The sequence below is a fragment of the Melospiza georgiana genome, chromosome 17 (genome assembly GCF_028018845.1).
Source record: "Melospiza georgiana isolate bMelGeo1 chromosome 17, bMelGeo1.pri, whole genome shotgun sequence".
Lineage (NCBI taxonomy): Eukaryota > Metazoa > Chordata > Aves > Passeriformes > Passerellidae > Melospiza > Melospiza georgiana.
Genome location: NC_080446.1, coordinates 3369279 through 3386522, shown reverse-complemented (window position 1 = coordinate 3386522; position 17244 = coordinate 3369279). Strand labels below are relative to the sequence as shown.

Below are 17244 nucleotides of genomic sequence, written 5' to 3'. Positions count from 1 at the left end.
ATGTGATTATCCCAAAACATCATCCTCACTGAGCCCAGGTCCTCAGAAGTTTGGGGCAGGGACAGGAAGGTCAGAGAAGCTTGATGCAGAGAGAAAATGGAATAATCAATACTCAGATGAAAATTCAATGTTTTCCTAGACTTCTTTACCTACCCACAGACCACCTTATTCCTGAAAATTACCCATTTTTTGCTACAGAGATGTGGCACTGCTGATGAGAACAAGGCAGTGAGCCAAGAAAGGCCAAAGGCACCAAATTAAGGAAAATAGATTAGACAGGGTAAGAGAGAAAAAACTAAGGGCTTTTCACCCTCCTCCTAACTTTTACAGCCCCAGGTCTTGACAAACTCTCCATTCCACAGCCAGGATGCAGGGTGCACAAATATTCTGTTTTTCAGCAGTGCACATGTGGTTGCAAAGCCACCATCCACTTTCAGCTTTTAAAAATCATGTTTAATAATTAAAATGTAAATAATGGTATGAAAGCAGGAAGTGTTTATCAATGACAGTGTAAGCAATTTGTCTGGCTTTTATTCTGCCTCCAAATTTCAGCTGGATCTTGAAATTAATGAACATGTATCCAGATTTTGCCCTGTTTAGATCAAAAGGGCAACTGATATGATGAAAGCCAAGCAAGATATCAGTACTTTTAAGGAATAAGCACTCATTTTGCTTTGGTTTGGAATATCACTAGAAAAAGAGAAGTTTAGGGAGTTTGCATTGCTTAGAAGCAAACTCTGTTTATCCTCTCTTCCCTGGAACACTTGCTATTAATTGTCTCAAAGCATCAATGAGGTGCACATTGACCTGACTCTTCCTTGCCATACTGATAAACCTTATTTTAATTAAAGATTTCAGTCAAACTTCCACATTTACACCTCCTGGCTGATCCTCTCACTGCTAAGTGATAATGAACACAGAGAAATGTTAACCTGCAGCAATTAACAAAGTGCCTGATAACCATCATCATCTTTACAACAAGGATACTCATAGTTCCTATTTCTGGTGTTGTTGCCATGGCCCTATAGCCTGCCCAGTAAACAAGGAATCCCATTACACAGCAGTGGATGTATCACTGTGTTTTGTGTTTTGTAATGTTTACTGCACATAAACTTTCCATGACAATCGGACACTTTATTCTTCTGGAACTCAGAATGTTCATCAATCACCCATCCAACAGCAGCTTACAAACAACTCTAACTTCTCACAAAAAGCCCCAAAAAGGTGACACTCATTTTACTCAGGGACTAATGAGGTGAAGCGCTCAAAACCAACATCCCATCGCTCTGCCAAATTGTCTTTTTTTTTTTTTAGAAACCTGGCCAGGTTGCACCTCAAATTTCCAGAAGTATTCAAACTTTTCTTTTCCACAACCACAAAGACTGAATATTCAACTTAGAATCTTTCCTTTTTAATTTCTTATTCCCAGGTGCTGGCACAAAACCACAAAAGAAAAAAAGAAAAAAAAAAATAAATCTGGGCTGCCAAAATGTTTTCCTCTGGAACATCCTGAGTAGTTTGGGAATGGCACCAATGCTCTCCTGGCCAAGGAATGACTGATGTCTCTGCAGGCCTGTTCTGTATCTTTAGATGTCATGGGTTAATAAGGTCATATTTTTAATCTTGTTTAAAACTTTTGCTTAGGCTGTGCAAGGTAGGCCAAACAAAGCATTAAACTCTATTAGTTGAGGATTAGAAGAAAAATCTCAAATCCTGCTGTTTTCAATATTTAAATGGGCCAAAGAAAAGCTGCACATAGCTTTCAGGAAAACTAATAAAGTCTATTTTAGGTACTATAAAAAAAGATGACATTTTAATTCAAGTAACATTAAATCAGAATGACATCAAAGGTCAGAAAAATCAAATATTCCTTGAAAACCAACCTAATCAGTATTTAGTAAAGAACTTCTCCACCTGTGGTTGAACTTTACTATGAAAAAGGCAACATTTTTCCACAGACTTTATCAAATCTTATGCAAAGAACACATTAACAAACAGATCATCAGAAAGCAAATTATTTTAATTTTATTGTTCATTTCTGGTTTATTTACAGAATAATACAAATGACCATTACTTGGAAAAAAATACTTAAAAGTTTAAAAAGAACATTCCAGAGGATAAAGATTCAGGTCACCCTGAAACCTCTGGCATCTCCCAGGTAGAAAAATAATTTTAAATAAGGGTGCTGAAATTAACTGTCACAACAAAACTTGTTAAACAATTAGTGGTATACAGAGATGGATGGACAGGGATGATGGGACACCTTTATGCCATTAATCTAATTCCTAAAATCAAAGTTTGAATTTTTTGGTCAGTGCAGACACGTTAGGAAACCTTGGAGATTTCTGCAGCTCAAAGAATATACAGACTATTTAATAAGGCATATTAAAATGTAGTCAGAGAGTGTTAATGCAGAGCCTCTGTCTCCTTTACAAGGCTGTAAACAGCCCAGCCTCTATCACCTTCAGGGACTGGAGTAATGCATAAATTCCCTTTATTTCTGAAGCAGTCAAACTCTGCTGACTCTTGAACCTGCAGCAGGGCAAGGCTTCCCTTCCCCGGGCAGGGCACTGCACTAAAGAGCCAATGTGCAAGTGGAAGAGCCAGAATGAAATCCTCACAAAGCAATTCATTTGCCTCTGACTTTTTATGGTAGAAAATGACATTGTTGTGTTACACACAGGTGCATCTCCCTGCTTTTTCAGGTATTGCCAACAAATGTGAATGCCCAGGGAAGCAGCCACAGGCTGTCCCCTTCAGAAGCCCATCAATTACACACTGACAGCCAATGAAAACTTAATAGATCCATTTTGTTTTAAAAACACAACTCAGTTCTTTGACAGGCAGTCATGCACTTCACAAGCATGTGGGATTTAAACATGCCTATTCATCTAAATAAAGTGTCTTTGATGCAGTGAAACATGCTGATGGATTTAATAAATATTCCATAAAATCTGCATTAAAATTTATTTACTGAACCTTATGGAAACTAAGAGCACTACCTGCCAATCCAGCTCAGAGAAACGGAGCTGTGCAGTCCAGATCTTCAGACACAAGACCACGAGCAAGGAAATTCAATTAAGGTTTTGCTACCAATCCATGTTACAAAAATCATGCAGTACTTTACAATTCAACTAAAAGATAAATTTGTTTCAGCCTGGGTTATTTCTAACAGAACATGGCAATTACCTCAAAATATAACAGCTAGAACAGCAAAGAGGGCAGAGGCCAAGTTAGAGGCACTTGAAAATGGGGAAAAACAGTTGCCTAGAGTATTTGGAGTGAAGCTGAAATAATTCATCTTAGACCTGTGACAAAGGACCAATTTTACAGACAAAACTACTAAAATGCAAGAGCAAAACCCACTATGTATCTTCTGCAAACTCAACAGCATTGATATCACACTGCTCAGTGTTCTGCCAACTTCCAAGGGATTTTCCAGGTCTGTGCTGACAAACCCTTGCAGCGCCATGGGGCAGTGACTGCACAGCTCAGAACTGAATAGGATTCACTTGGGTCCTCACCTGCAGCACAGCTGGAAGAGATTTTCTAACCACATTAATGCTTTGTTCTGGGTCAGCACCTGGTAAAATGAAATGGTACCCAAGGCACAGGAAGCTGACACAATGCACCCTAAAAGCACTTTACAGTCAGAGTGTGCTGGTAATTTTGACCACAGAGACTGAGCATCTCTCTGGAAGCATGAGACCCTTCCTGCAGAGCAGTTTCCCCTCTCCAGCACTATGCTCTTCCTCCTACACCACCTTTCCTCCACCCCAACATCTACTTAACTTTGAAAATTCTTTGTTTGGCTTCTCCAAAATTCCAGGTATCAACACACTGTACCATTCAGCTACCAAAGATCTTTCAATATTAAAAAAAGAACAGCTATGAGAATAAACTATTTGCTTTCTCTGTAAATAAGTAACACCTTTTGGAAAAAGAAAAACCCAACAGGCTGAATAATTTTGTAATTATATATTTTGAATTAAAGACACAGTTAAAAATTGATTATGTTGGACAGATCTAACTGTGACCAAAATTATTTGGGAGAACTTAGTTCAATTATCCCCTGAAGCATAGTCACTTTCTCACACAATATATGATGCAATGTATGGAGTAGACAATACAAAAAGGGCTTCCACAAGTTCCCTTTTAAAGATTGTGACAAGCACTGCAAATTGCTTTACCATTGCTTGTTTTAATAACTGCAATATTTTTCTCCATGAGTAACATGCACACCTTACTATGCATCCATAAACACGTGAACACATGATAAGAAATACAATCACAAAGAGATACCTTCTGTTAATGGAATGACAGAACCATTCTCCAAGTCAGAAATCAAGAAACACAAATTACTGAAGTGTTGATTAAAAAACCCACATCACAGCTCTGTGAAAGCAGAAATTGTGTTATTTTTGATGATTATTTACGTTGTTGCAGTGTTAGAGGCTGAGATGTGACTTGTTTCCTACCTTTGGGAATGGTACCACAATGAAATTATACCAAACTCTAAAAAAGGCATCCCTGAATATAAATGTAATAAACTCCAATTTTAGGTTTATTTTACCTCTGCTCCCTGTGATACCCAAAGTGCAAAGGTTAAAGGGTAACTTTATTCTGCCTCCATGGATATTCTGATGCAAAGATTGGCTGAGGGCAGACTTTGCTCCTGCTGAAGTTCCAGGACTCTGGCACAGGCACGTGGCACCCTGGTCATACCACCTGCCCAGGTGGATGTGGCACAGAGATGCTATTCTGGCTCTCAGCCACCTTGAGGCTCCCCTCAGCTTTGCAAATTCCTACATAAAACCAGTTTAACTGGTTTGCAGTCCCTTTATACCTGTTAGTGGCACAAAGAGACCATCACAGACACAATATTAAGAAGCATAATTCTGCTTATCCTGCTCCATTTACCTCAACTAATTAACTAGCAATAGTTTAGGTAAGGGATGAAAATAGAATTGTTCACAAAGAGCTCTGTGATGTACGAGCCTGACAAAGGCCCTTCAGTTCCTGCTGTGCAATTAAACACCTCTGTAAATTGCAAACCCTGCCTGGAGCTCCCCAGACATTCAGAGGGGAACAAACCAGTGTCATTTTCCTGCTCTTGGTACAGGTAATTAAAGCATATTGCAATAAAAGGTGTCCTCAGAAGTTTAGCGTTCTCTCTGGACACTTGATACAATAATTAACAAGGCTGGAGAGTCTTCAGAGGACACTGTGGCTCCTTTCTGCTCCGGAAGGACACCTCAGAACCGGCAGGAACGGGAGGACTCAGGCAAATTGCTGAATCATCTTGCCTTGTACAATTCACTACTTCCAGACAATCAAACTGCTGTCAGGAAGCAGAGCCCTTTTTAATTATTTATTTAACTATTGTGAATGTAGCCATTATTAACACAGAATAAAGGAAATGTCCATTGCCCATCACTTTTTTTTTTTTTTTAAACACTTCTGCCCAGCTGTGCAGCAGCACTGAAATACAGCACATGGCACCTCTCAGGTTGTCCCCTCTGCTGTTCCAGGCTGTGTTTGTACAGCCTCCCCTCAGAGCAGAACCAGCCTCCTGGGTTCTCCTCCATCTCTGCATGCCCAGAAAAAATACTACTGTGGGAGTACATAGTGCCCAGGCACTGCATCCATGTGGATGAACAGCACCTGTGTTCAACCTGGACCCTTTGCTGTGCTAAATGTTAAATCTGTGCCATTTCCATCACCTCATCCTTTGCTTTCAAACACAGGCAGGGAACAGCAGCCTTGTGGGGGGTTCCTGTTCTCACCTGAGTTCTCACTTTCAAAGCACTTCTGTCCAACCTTTAAAACATCAATTTGATGAGTGTCCTAGGTGTGTCATTTGCTCTAAAGCGGTTTGGGAAATGCCTGCATTCCAGTAACTTCTTCAGCCAGGACTGGGCAGGAAGCTTTGGAAGAGAAGGCAATCACATCCCAGAGCTCTTCAGGGGTTTGTGCACAAGAATGAGAGGAATAGCTCCTATAATGGCTGATGACCTCAGTGCTGCTTAAAGCTGAAAAAGTACACAGCTGGCTAAGGGCCAATATTAAATGGAAAGAAGCCCTAAAATAAAAATGGCTGGAACAGTGGATGCCAAGTAAGGGTAAACACAGAGCAGCCAAAGCAGGATGCAATGCAGAAGGCAAGACACTGATGAGACAGGTGGAAAATGGTTGGTCCTGAAAATCCCTTGATATATTTGTTTTTAGTGGTTATGATCTCTGTTATCATCTGAAACACTTCTGGCATGTGATATTGTAGGCAGCTGATCTGGAAGGTGGTTGCCTCAGCAGTGACAAAAGGGAAGGGGTTTTGCCTCACTCAAATAAAAAGCAATTATCTAGCCTGTTTCACCATTTTCCCCCTGGTACTTCTAAAAAATTCCATTAAACTCTCAATGACCCAAACACTTAACATTTTCTAAATGCTGTAGGATTTAGTATTGGTAGCTCATAAGTTCAGAATGACAACCTGAACAGGAAAGCAGTTCAGGCAGGGGATGTGGACCCAAAAAGCCAGGGGGAACTATCTGGACAAGAAAAATAGAACTGTTTTTCAAACTATGCAGCTGTCACTGAAAGTTAATATTTCAAAGAGATATTAACATTAAATGCTTTGTTCGCCACAATTTCTTACAGCAGTGTTGGACTGCAGTCACTGAATCAAGTGTTTCCTTCACAACTGTTAAATCCAGAATTTTTACCATGGACAAAGTCTGAATGAAGGAAGATTTCCACAGTTATCTTCAAAGATAAAGAGCTGTCAGGTACATGCAACTTTGCTCATAAGCCTTAGAGAATTACAGACTCAGCATTCTCAGCAGAAACTAGAATAGCCCCTACTGATCTCTGGTTTTGGGAAGTTCAAGTTCACAGTCATTCTTAAGAATGTGCTGTCACACCTAAGTGGTGATTTCCATTGTACTCTTTATTAAAATACAAATTTCAGTAGAAAGACAGTTTTCTGAGAAACATTATAGATGTCATGTTTCCATGTAAAGACAGCATAAAGTTTCCTCTGAAACATCCAGAAAAAGATCTTGTGAAATTTGTCACGGCCTGACAGATTTCAAGAGTTGTAGTTGTGTATTTATACTCCCAGACTGTGTAGAAATTTACTATGGCTGTGTACATAGACTGCAATTTGAGGACACAGAGCAGCTAAATATTGGAATAATGAGCAAATCTGCAAATGTGTCCCTTGAAGACCCAGGCCAGGGCATGGAGAGGCAGGTGTAACACAGCACACAACAAAGCAAGGTGCTGACAACTTTGGCTCTAATCCATCAAAGCACTTAAGCACATGTTTAATTTTAAGCACATGAGTAATTCTATCAACTTTAATAGGGCTACTCATGGTTTAAGTACTGTGATGGATGGGGGCCAGAACGCCCAGAACCTTCAAGAATGCTGCATGGCCTATGTTACATGGACAAAATACAGCATTCTCCCACTGAACAATTAAGTTATAAATGCTTTGAGAGCAAAATTTACCCGAAATTGAACTTAGCTATGCTTATGTAAACTCAGAGATGGAACTTCTTCCACAGCCTTTGAAGACAAAATATGATGAGGGCTCTCATGTACAGGAAGTCCACAAATTTTTATTTTGCCTTTTTTTTTCTCTGACAGCTATGAGTCACCTCTGTCCATCATGCTTTCCTTTTAAATAGGGAGATTAATTAAGTACACCAAAAATTTAGCCACTAGTAACATTCTTAAATAAGATGCTTCTGGTTGCAGTTTGCAAACATCAGTACTGCAGCCTTCCTTACCTCATACATGTCCAATTGCAACAGGCTTAGCAGTGCAGTAACTCCTGTCTAACATTTATTTTCAATTTTCAAAGCTGTGTACATGCCTCTTCTGTACAGATACAAGTTTCTATAAATTTGTGTCTTTAAGTAAAATTGAGATTTCATTTAAGTATTTTATACAGCCAATATTAAGGATGTGAAAAAGAAACAACACCCCACGCCTGCTCTGCAAATTTCTAGCTAGGACAATCTCTCTAAACCAGTGGTGACTTACTCCATCACTAAACCACTCCCTAGAAAATTCTTGATCTTGTTTTATCTTAATATGGCTCCACAACATGTGACCAAGTCTCATAAAATAATTTGCTGAGAAAGGGAAGAATGGAACAATTTGAGAAATCACTTACAGATTATGTTCTTCTTGGTTTGCTGTTTGTTTGTTTTGAGGTTTTTTTACTTGTTGGTAAACAAGCAGCAGAAAGAACACAAAACCAAGTATCTTCTGGATTCTGAAATATCTGCAGCAAGGGAATTATATACCACTACTTATGAGATGGATTTTATAGCAAATGAAGTACACTCCCAGGGAACTTAAAAATTCCATTAAACACAATTCAAAAGAAAGAAAAAGCTTTGAAACCATGTTACTGCAGTTTCCACTTTTTACCAGAACTGTCACTTTATTAAAAGAGAGACAAAAGCAAACCAAAACAAAAAAACTACCACAGACCCTGCTTGCAAAAAAAATACATGGCTGTGCTTGTCTCTGAGTGAAACCCTCAGCATCACACACAACACTCAACTAAAGTTGTCTTTATTTCACATTAATATGTCCAATGCTTTTGCCCCATTGTGCCATTTTTAAACAAGGAATGTGCTTTATCTTGAGCATCTCAGTGTCCTCATAGCTTCCAGCAATCCACTGGTTAATCAGGGCTGTTACTCCACATTCAAACAGACACATTTCAATTCTGTTCCAAACTGGAATTCAAAGCAGTTTCTCTCCATACAGGGTGGTTTAAAAATATTTTTGCAGAGTCCCACTCGCTGTTAATTGATCTTCCCCTACCTCTGGCACAAGTGTCAGTGAGCAGGTAATCCTAAACAGAGAAAAGCTACCAACCAGCAATAAACCAGAAATGAACCATTCAGCTCTGCTACCCCTGATGACAGCTCACATGGAGCTTCACAGATCAATACTCGGCCTCGTGCTTGTTAATGCCACAGTCACACAACTGCTTATTAATACCTGTATGGTAAGAAGCAAGTATATTATGACACGAGAGAATGAGACTTAAAACAAGCAAAATTTGGTGTGAATTAGTGCCAGTGAAAGAGCACTTGGATCAGAAAATCACAACTCCTGCATACAGAGTCTCATGTAACCTGACTGCACTGCTAATTTATTTCACATCTACCATACCACTGATTCTACCACTGAATTTTTGCTGAGACAAGCCTGTGCCAATCTCGAGGTGGCACGAGCCAGGGGCTGAATGCCCCCCACAGCTGGAGCGCTCAGACCAGCCACGACAAAGCAACGCTGCTGTGGGCACCAAACAAACTCACCACAGGGGATCCAGCAGGGAACATCTTGCACAAGTCTTAGCATCATTCTAAAAAAAGATTTCAGCAGTAAAAAGCTTGTTGGTCCAAGGCAACACCTGCTTTTTCTTACGAAAGGTCTCCTCCTGTCCCTGTGAGACACCAAAGCTGCTCCAGCCCCTCCTGAACGTGGCTGGAAGGGAACACAAAACTCGCCCCTGTAGATTAGCACGTTCCAACCCTAAAGCTCTGAGGTACAGTAACATTGGCTTGGTTACAGCAAAGGTCATTCAGATCAAGTTAAGGCTGCCCTCAATGTGAAAGAAAAAGGAATGGTTTATATCTGTTAAGTGAACAACCAAAGTAGTCACATTTCCCACACAGCTCACGGGAAACTTCTGGGATTATTGTCACAGAAGCACAGACTCCCCTGTCAGTTTTAAAATTTGTTTTCTAATATTTTCAAATGCTTTATTGTTACAAACAACACTTAAGTCTCCTGGAACTGTAAAATGACAGGAGGAGGAGTTTTCCATTGCACTTTACTTGTGCAATTGCCGGTGGTTTTGGCCAGTTTTATGTTCTGAAAAAGTTTTCTCTGTTTTAGTCCTTCAAAGTAACAGGAATGAAAAATCACTTCAATAAATTATAATCTTAAGAAAGACAGTCTCTAAGTATAGCCAAATTAAACTTGAAACTCAGCAAAGCTAAATGAAAATTGTAGCTGTTAACATGCATTCCTCATCTGCTCAGTGAAGTTCCAGTGTATTTAAACACAGATACCCTGACACTTAGATAAGCAAAGTTTCTCTCTTAACAGCCCAAAAGTAACACAGAAATTGTTTAGAACCAACTTGCCATGCAAAAGAGAAGAACCAGGCTGAATTTTAAAGCCAACACTGGAAAAAGGAAGCGTAAAGCAAAAGCACAAAGAATCAAATTTGTGAGTAAAGAAATTCTCCAAAAGCAACCTGACACCAAAACCATCAGTCTCAAAGGCTACACCACAAACCAAACTCAGGTATTTTTGTACTAATTATCTCAAATATTAACAAGTATCAGGCAATAGCTGCCTTTAAAATATCAACACTGATTTCTATAATTGTATTTCATATGATACAAGGTATTTTAATTTATTTTCCAGTTATTAAAAGTTTTGTACTACCAGAAGTGAAGATGATACAAGTATTTGTAAGTAAACACCAAATATTACCAGGCAACAACAACAAAAATACCCTCACTTCCTTCCAAGCACAGACACCGTCAGCACCACATTAAACCCATTAGCAAAATTCTTCAAGCAGTGTCAGGGAATTTTGTTTCAGGCAACAGCATCTACCTGATGTTCTTCTGGCCTGACTTTAGAGACACTGTCAAATGAAAGACATCAAAAATATCAGTTTTTTTCTAGACATCTAGTGCTCTATGTACAGAAAAGCTGAAGTCAATTTATTGAGAGAAACACAAGTTTCTGTACTGTTACTTCTGAAATAACTTTGCTTCAGATTAAGTAGGGGGAAAAAAATCTTCCTTTGATACAGAGGAGCTGTAGAAATGAATCTGAAAACACAATACACAGTTCCTGTACCTAGATACCACACTTGTCCTTATGCTCACTCACTGAAAATGCTTACTAAGAGAAAAATACTTTCAGGCCACAATTCTGGTCTTCCAGGGAACCCCACTTTTAGTACCAAAGGGGTTTATTTAAGGAAGGTACCATTTAGAACCCGAACGGTTCATGGATGTTTTGGACAAACAAATTCTGGATCCAAACTAGAGTCTTCCCTAACGCAACATAAATTAAGTGGAAAAATTCCAAATAGCTCTTATTAAATAGTCTGGAAGCCACAATGTGAAGAAACTTTCACTTTATTTAACATCTACATATATTTGAACTCAATCTGTAAGAAGAATGACCTTTTACTGAGCTTAAAATTGCAAATTAATTATACCTGAATAAGCACATTTATTTTCATTTCCCCTGATAAAAGGGAAGTTATATTGTTGTAATTTAAGTCAAACTGTGACAATGGCACAATTATCATGTCCCGGCCCTGACCTGACATTTCTAAATGATAACAAAAAAGTAAAAGACACAGTTCATGCTATGTAATGAATGAGAATGTTAGGCCAGAAGTTATGTGAGAAATTACTTGCTGATACTTAGCTCATCAGTTAGAATATAGAGCACCTTGCCATAATTGTCCAATTACTTTCACAACATATGGTCCTTCAAATACAAATAATATTGTTTGAATGAGAAACTTACACCCAGCTGAAGAAAACAATCTCAAGAGAGTGTGTACAACACTGCAAATTACTTAAACAGTATTTCTTGGGCACAATTATTGATGCAACCAGCTGCTATCTTGGGTTCAACAAAACCACAGAAAAGCTCTGGGAAGCTGGAGACACCTTGGTTCTACCTGAATCTGACTGACCCTCATGGCACCCAGCTATTGCAGAGGTATTAAACCAGGCAAAACAACTCTTTCACTGGATTTGCATTCTATTTGAAACCAAGGAAAACTTGAAACTTCAAAAGGAAAATGAGGATTTTTGAGATTATTCCAGTACTAGGCTTTTTTAAAGAAACATCCAAACATATTCAATGTGACTTCCCTTCAAACTTGTTATGAATTTCACTTCTTGGACTTTCTGAAGTGGCAGTGGCAGGACTTGAAGAGGAATCACAGAGAATCTCTTCTGCTTTTTCCCTAATCCTCCCCAAGTGCCATTTCTGACACATAATACTGGACTGCACAAACCACTGGTCTAAACTAGTGTTGCATGATTCTTAGAAATTCTCTTCCTAGAAATTTCAGCAGACCAGATGCCACTATGTTACAGAAAATGTGTGCTTAGTCCCACAGATTTGATTAAAAGAATTTGGTGACTCATCAGTATCTACAACATTCTAAAATATATTATTTATGAGATACATAAAACAGACTACACAGAACATTTTTTCATTTAAGTAAGACAAGCTGCTTCTTAGCCAGGGGGTAATAAGATATTTCCCAGCTACTGGGAGGAGAAAGGGGAGAATGGACCCTGCTGTAGCAATCACTGTCATAGCAGAAGCACAAGGCTGTTCCTTCCAAATGTTTAACAGGATGGAAAAACCTCCTTCTCTGTGGGAGGTTACACAGAAAGATAAACCAGGTTTATTCCCATCAGGTACAAGAGTGTATTTTCAACACATGCAAACAATATGCAGAAATGCCCTCCAAATTTACTACCTGGAAATCAGATAACCACACCAATGTACCTACAGAATAATGATATTTACTGGCACCTCCTCCTGCACTTCTGTGCAGGAATTAAGAGAGACCTTTCAGGAGTTTAGACTTCTAGAACAAAACACAACCAACAGCACATGCTGTGCGTTCCAAACACATTTATGAAATGTTTAACTTATGTATTTTAGTAGGTTATTAACAGTTGGTGTTGGCAGAAAGAGGCTACATTTCTCTAAAAATATTGATGCAAACCTAGTCATAAACATTTTTATGAGTAAGTTTTTTATAAAGCACTGCACTGAAATGAGCCAGTCAATCCTTTCCTAAGGGGCAGATTAAGTATTAAAGTACATCCAAGGTGTGGCATCGTATCAGTTTACCTTTAGTGGCAGTTAAACTTACACAATTAGAGAAAATTCTATATCAGCTTCATCATTTGAAACCAGAGGCTTGTGACAATGCTGAATTCTACCAAGTGATTCTGAGGGAAGAAATCCCAGTGGACAACTTACAGCCTGAGCTGTGTAACTACAGATTCAGGCACTAGAGGGGAAAAAATAAAATAACCATTTTCACACTACATGATAATTATGAAATCCATAAGCTACAAAGGTAGTGCAAGTGTTCTGTCTTGAGCATTGTGCCTCAGGAATATTTCAAATATTTGTCTGACCTAGCTCTGCATTTATCTTTTCTGAATTAGCAATCAATTAGAAAAGAGAGGGGAGAGAAGAAGAATCTGGGTGATTATTTCACCGTAGGCAATCAACATTCATATCCAGCATTAATATTCAGGAAATGCCCCAAGTCTCAATCATTAATGATTAAGTATCACCACACCCTGGAATATTTTACTACATATCTGTATTGACATCATGAGATCCAAACTTCAAACGAAATTGCTTGCCATTTTAAGGATCTTCTTGGAATTCAGGAACAGTCACTAAATCTATAGGAACTCCTGTGCCAAGGCAACAAACAACTGAATTAAAAAAGCTGTAGTCTCACTTCCAACACACTTCAGCAGTCTGAGGAAACTTTAGCATGTTTTAAATAGAAAAAAATCATCTTCTGGAAGACAGAATTTAGAAACCTTAGACTGACTTCTTCTATTTAATAAGAAATGAGTCTTTATGTTTTATAATTTCACCTCACAGGATAATCCATCGGCAACACAACCTGCCAGCAGCACTCCTGAGCTTACACAGCCCAGCTCCTGGGAACATCCAGCACATGGAAATGGCTCTGGGAATCAGGAACACCCAACAGGGCACAGGAGCTGTGTGTTCCAGTGAAGCAAACATGGCCATGTTTAAATGTTTATCACCTTTTGCAGTACTATTACTTTTAAAGACACTGATGACAAATCTGCAGTCATGTGCTTACTTTCATTTTGCAAAAAGGACATTTATTTTTGTGACAAAGATGTTCTCCTCAAAGTAACTGGGTGTCCTATTTTGCTGATAGATGGATAAAAAGAGAAAAGCAACAAGCAAACTGTATTATCAAATCAGATGACACATCCGCTTGAAAACTTAAAGTTTAAGGCACTGAGGCCATACTCAGCAACACTGCATATACAGCTACTCACAAAGGGTTAATGTACAACATGCAGCAGTTAATTGTCATAGATAACTATAGTTGGAGTTCAATAAATTGGCAGAAGGATTATAGTGCACTTTTATTACTACCTCCAACACTTTTACTGATGTGCTTATTAGATTTTTTATAGCGTGCTGCTCTTGAGCAACCCGTTTATAATATTTACCCTTTTAAAACTAGATATACAGAGAATACACATATATATATATATAAAAGGGCAACTTAGTTTACATGGCAATACTGGTGCAGCAACTAACACATCTCACACACACACATATATATGTATACACATATAGTAATTACCCACATCTTGCATGGACAAACCTATTTACAAGCCTAGAGGCAAGAGGAAGCTGCCAAATCCATGTATTTTATGCATGACAAAAAAAGCATGAGCTAGGACTGGTCTTCTCTTAGAAGATGAGGATAAAAATACCATCACTACAAACAGTTTTTGTATATGCATCACACACACAGACACACACATACACTATTTTTCTGTGTTCCCTCTATTAGCTGCAGAATGTCAAAAGAAATTTTAGTCCAACATAAATAATCCTTAGAAGCTGAACGTGGTAAAAATCCTACATAACACTGAGATGTTTTTTCATTTGTGTTTTATCCATTTCACTTGTGTTTTAACCGCTTGCAAGTATAGTTCTGTGGTACACCTTAATTCAATTTATCCTTAAACCTAGAATGATCTAGTATTGTTTCTAGTCCTCACTAAAAGCAATAACTTAAATTCACTGCAACTGCAATTGGAGAATAATTCACCACCCCTCACACAGAGCAAAATGCAGCTCCTCTCAGGCAGGCACCCCTTTGGGTCTGTGATTCAGGTGAACACACAGATTGATTCCAAATCTCTACGTTATGTTAGCAGCAGCTCCAAGCACCACTGTACCCATAAAACACCTTCCCCTCTGTGGCAGCAGGAGGGCAGGAAGCCACCTTGCAAGGATTTGCAAATTGAGCCTCATTTTTTTGTGTTTATCTGCATCACACAGCAAACACCTCCTGAATAACCCTGCCTCATTTTGTTAACTTTATCCTGAATAGTGGAGATGCAGGGTGTAAGCACAGGCTGAGCACAAAGCCTGTAAAAACGTGAGCAGAAAGCCCCTCTGGAGCACATCCAACATGGGATGTGTGTGCACAGCCAGGGAGAGTGGAACTCACCGCACATCCCACTGTACAAACTGACACATCCCCCTTTCTGAGACACTGGCAGCACATCCCTGCTTTACTACCCGCTCTGAAATGGAATAAGCATCTTCCCAAGACCACCATCTTCAGGGGAAAAACGAGGGGAAGGAAGGGATGACAGTATGAACAGTGAGTGGGGCTCACAGTCCCCTAGACCAGAAGTGGTAGGGCAGCCCAGTTCTCTGGTGTCTCTTCACAACACACAACTTGGTAATTCCAGGCAGACTGTGACAGGGAAAGTGAGGGTTCAGGGTCAGAACCTGCTGGAAAAACCCCACATTCAAATTAAAACTGCTTTTTAGGAGTTAGTGAAAGGATTTAAAATTACCTTTTTATATAGATAGTCATTGGCAATGGTGTCCAAAATTAAAAAGAACACAAATTATGGCAATCTTAACTCAATACTTTCTAATTTCAGTGTATCCTCAATAACGTTGCTTTGGTCAGTCTACATGAAACACAAAGTTTTCCTTTTGAATAACCTAAAACCAGAATCATTTTCCCAAATCAGCTTTCACTTCTGTTATGATCTCCTTTGAGATGACTGTTTGCTTCTCAGATCACATTCTGCACAGGAGACAGAATATAAAAATAAGTTCTATTTATTGCTTTATAAGCATTACAGCATTAGCAAGTAATAAAGGACCTACACACAATCTTTCATACTTCTAGTTTGGAAGACCTTGCAGGTGATAAATATTTTAACAAAACCCAAACCACTGCAGGTGCATCTGCATGAAATAAATAGAGTGCTGGCTATATATCAGCAAACACACAAAGAAAAACCTTCCCAAACCCTCCAGATAATCTGCAGTCCAACTAGAAACATGGGAAGTCAGTACAGGTCAGAGAAAGAAAGACATATACTAAACTCCTTCACTCTTGGGATTAAATCCTGCCCTCTGCTCTAGGAAGCATAAACATAATTGTGCATCACTCACTGAAAGGAAAGAAATAGTCTTTATTTAATAATCTTAGGATTGCTTGATTAGTGCTTGGGAAATAAAAAGCACTACTTAAGTGCTAAATATTATTAGCTTTTTCAGAACATCAGCTCCAAACTTGCCACTCCCCACTTCCTTCCCTCGTAACTCTCTTCATTCATGTCATCAGAAGGCATCTCATTTTCAGCAACAACTACTCACTATTTTTTTTAATGCTGCTGGATGTGCAGAACTACTGTTGAGGTTGCTTGGCAACTAGTGAGACATATAAGAGGGAGAGATAAGGTCCAGAATGAATGGAATTGAAGAGAACTATATTTGGTTCTATATTTGGTTTCATTAGGAGATACTAACGTGCTCAAACTATCCTGATTTGAATTACCCACACTAAGGTGAAATTCTGCTGTTTCTGTCAAAGCACAGAAATCCATAATCACAGAGTGGCACTAAACCCAGGCAGCTGCCTCCCCAGCCACATATATAACAGATTCAGAACCAGAGCTTGGACCTGGGCTAGCAGGTTGGAAGAGCACAAAATAGTCAGGAAACACAGATATTTGGTAATTTGTATTTTGAAGAATTTTAGGCCAAAGAGAATAATTGAATATTTCATTTTGCCTTTCAGTGGATCACAAATCACTGTGCTTCTCCATATGCTTTTAGGGTTGAGATGAAATTTCAAATCAAATAATTCTTTCTGAAGGTCACAATTTGAAATGATGTGAGATTGAGCACCCAGGACTCCTGCAAGGACACAGAACTGCTTACAAAAAGTCTGCTCTGATGATCCAGGAGGTGCAGGACAAGGGGGAAACAAGCCTAGCAGTTCCTAATGAAAGAGTTTCTTCTCTCAAGCTCTCCAACTGACTTTATCTGCATCCCTTGAGTAAGAATGAACCAATCTGGCCCAAAAGAGGATCTTCT

The 17244-nt window shown here is 39.0% G+C and overlaps 1 protein-coding gene across 2 annotated transcripts in view; it reads right to left on the bottom strand.

Moving 5' to 3' along the window:
- GNAS (GNAS complex locus) overlaps positions 1 to 17244 on the bottom strand; it is a 131546-nt gene that overhangs the window by 52282 nt on the left and 62020 nt on the right. The window lies entirely within an intron of this gene.